The 3,294-nt window shown below is 40.1% G+C and overlaps 1 long non-coding RNA gene across 1 annotated transcript in view; it reads right to left on the bottom strand.

Annotated features, from left to right (window-relative positions):
* Positions 1-1,074: 1,074 nt before the first annotated feature.
* The window catches only part of LOC149133520 (uncharacterized), a 49,904-nt gene continuing 47,684 nt past the window's right edge, over positions 1,075-3,294 (bottom strand). Inside the window, exon 2 of the long non-coding RNA XR_016243380.1 lies at positions 1,075-1,585. This is a non-coding gene — a long non-coding RNA (uncharacterized LOC149133520). The remainder of the gene's footprint in view (positions 1,586-3,294) is intronic.

The raw sequence follows: 3,294 nt of genomic DNA, 5'->3' as shown, positions 1-3,294 counted from the left end.
GAGGGCTAGAAGCCGTCTGCATATTGGAAAGGAGCTACTTGTATCATGACGGTTAGCTCCGGATATCAAAATAAGATATGCATCATGAAACCAAGTCCCCCAAACTGCGATAGTCTTTGAGTGCACCTTCAGGGTCACGTCATACCACCACGCGTCTTTGAACAGGAACTTGGGCTCAATTCAGGTGTCTCTATGATGCTGCAGGAAATTATGGTCAAACCTTGGCTGGAGAGGCTTACTGCTGGAAGGCCATATGTGTGGTATCAGAATTTGGTTCCTTGCCATACCTCCAGAAAGAACCAGTCGGAGAATTTTACGACTTCATTAGCCCCAATTTCTGGCCTCCTACTTCTCCCGATTGTTATCCCATGGATTACTATGCGTGAGACGCAGTTAAGAAAGACACAACAGCTCTGACTGGTGGCCAAGATCAAGGAGGTGTTCAAAGATCTTTCCTCAGTGACAGTGAGGAATGAATGTGCTAGAATCTGGAGCCGTCATGAAAACTGAGGACAGCTACTTTGGGTAAACTATTATTTCCCAGTCATAATCTAGTTTAATTTTGTTTTTAAATACCTTTATCTCTGGATGGTATATTCTGTTTTCATTCCCTTTAATGCAAGCCGTCAAATTTAGCCCAGACGCCTTATATATATCAAAAGGATATGTTATAATATTATTCCACAGCCATACCAACAATCCAATAATACTATTCCGCATATACAAAAACAGTCATACCAACAATCCAACATACCTCCATCATCAGCTGCCCCACGGATATCATTATGGTGACACAATGGCCGAGAGTTTCCTGCATGGCATTATCAAACTGTTTGTAGATATATATATATATATATATATATATATATATATATATATATATGGGAGAATATACGAAAAAACAACAACAGACGAGGACAGGTGGTGTAAATAACAAAAGGATGTATTAGTATGGCGCTCGGGAATACGGAAAGTCTTTGACGTTTATATATATATATATATATATGAGGAACAAGAACAACTTTAGATTTTATAGGGTGAATGGAAAAATAGAACACAATACATGAGTATATATACTTTTTATATATTTTTAATTTGCAAAAATACAAGTGACGCAACGGCCGAGAGTTTCGCGCATGGCATTATCAAACTGACTCATCTGACCATGCGTTTCTTATACAGAGTAAATTACAATTCTTTCCGAAACGTTCGATTAAAAATTGATATTTTTTAATAGTCATGAAATTCGAGAATTTTTAAATGATCTATCCGTAAGACAAAGACTGGTCTTTAGATAAAATTAAATGCGATGTACATATGAGTGCGTTTTGTTCATCTTTTGTTTGTTTGCTTTTTTTTATATTTTATTTTCTGTTAAGATACTCTTTGTTCAACAAGCAGCTTATTTGATAATTCGCAATTTTCACCTGACTCTCCGATATTAATTTTTAATTGAATATATCATTAAACAATATTATACGCACAATTTATCTATGTGTATAAAACATGGTATTTATTTCTGTATACTCAATTCTCATTGTTCCTGTGGCCTCCATTCCTTCTTTCCTTCCGTTGGAAAATTACCCTAAAATAAATAAGATTAAATAGATACATCAATAATGTTTCATTAAAATTGTCATAGAGAATAACATCCCATTACGTTTTATATATAATGTGACATTAATGTCAAATGTCATTTTTGACGGCACGGGGATACTCAAAATGTTATCTGTAAACACATCCTAGATGATTCGTGGATCAAGTGTGGAACTGCCGAGGGTATCGGCGCGAGACTACACGGGGAACAAAAATGATGAGTGAAAGCATGGTAAATGCTGCCAACTTATCTTCGGTGAGTGTGCATGCATATGTGTGCGTGCATGCGTATGTGTGTGTATTATGCTATGTTAAGGATGTTCTTGAAAATATATAAAGCAATGTAGGTGTACGCGTGTAGTGTGTGTGTGTGTGTGTGTGTGCGTGTGTGTGTGCGTGCGTGCGTGTGTGTGTGTGTGTGTGCGTGAATATTACAAGAAAATAGCGAAGACAAAATTCGAAATATATAGCGTTTAGCTGCTAAAAAGGATTTCTGACTCACTCTGTGTGTGTGTGTGTGTGTGTGTGTGTGTGTGTGTGTGTGTGTGTGTGTGTGTGTGTGTGTGTGTGCGCGCAACATGTTGCTGCAAAAGTTGTTGCGGTTTTTAACCATCGTAAAGCAACGATATCTCAACTCAGAATAAATTTTATCTAATCGAAGTAATAACTAATAGCAAGTCTGTAGCATCAAATTCTGGAGTGTAAGAACTGACGAATTCTTTGAAGTTCGTTTTGAGCTACTTCCTCTCCATTGTTGAAGGTTACTTGCAGCAGGAAGCTATAGAAATTCTCGAAAAAGTCGGGGTCAGTTGAAAAGAGACCTGAGGAGTAAGTTGGATGAGGTCGAGAATCGCAACCCAGTTCATTTCGCCAGAATTCAAGAAACAGTGGTGGATCATTCCACATACCACCAAACAGCGACCATAATTCTGTTTTGATGAGCTTTTGACCGGATTAGCAAGTTCGTCCATCAGAAGTTGTCGGATGCAATCGCCAACAACCGATGGTGGATAGCCCTGAAAAGAGCTATTAGAGTAGAGGCAGTAAGGTTCCGTAAAGAATCTAGAATAGAGGGTGACCTAGTTAGGAAGCTAGAAAAGAAATTTACAAGAAGTATAACCACTAACATGCTGGCGGCGAGATTGGATCATGATCAATTCTTCAAAGCCAAGCACGAAGGTTGCGTTGTCAGAGCTAGGACGCGTGCGTTAAAACATGAGGAAATGAAAGCCGTCCGATAGGCCTGGGTGGAAGAAACACAACGTGATAACAAAGACACAATTCGGTCTTTGATGGGTCGGGACGGGCACATGCTACTCGAATGAAGCAGATGTGTGCAGGATATCTGCAGCACTTTGCCGAACTGCACAGAGCGCGCAGTGGGTCGAGACGGGAGTGAATTTCATCTCCTCCCTCGACGGCATGCCGCGCCTTTCGACCAGGGATGCAGAGTTATACAAAATGCAGATAACGGTAGAAGAGATACGGGACGTGATGGCTGGCTGCAAAAGAGAGGTCTTCGGGGCTGGATGGTCAACTCTTGAGCGTTATCTTCATATGCCAGACTTGTTCGGAAATCTCTTGGCGGATGTTTACCACAACTGGCAGACATGTGCTATCTCAAACATATCTCCACGACAATCTCCACCTCATGCGTATCCCGCATGAACAAGGATGCGGAAGGTTCGTGTCGGCTTA

The sequence above is a fragment of the Octopus bimaculoides genome, chromosome 10 (assembly GCF_046866305.1).
Source record: "Octopus bimaculoides isolate indiv1 chromosome 10, ASM4686630v1, whole genome shotgun sequence".
Taxonomy (NCBI): Eukaryota; Metazoa; Mollusca; class Cephalopoda; order Octopoda; family Octopodidae; genus Octopus; species Octopus bimaculoides.
This window is presented reverse-complemented; position numbering and strand designations above follow the sequence as displayed.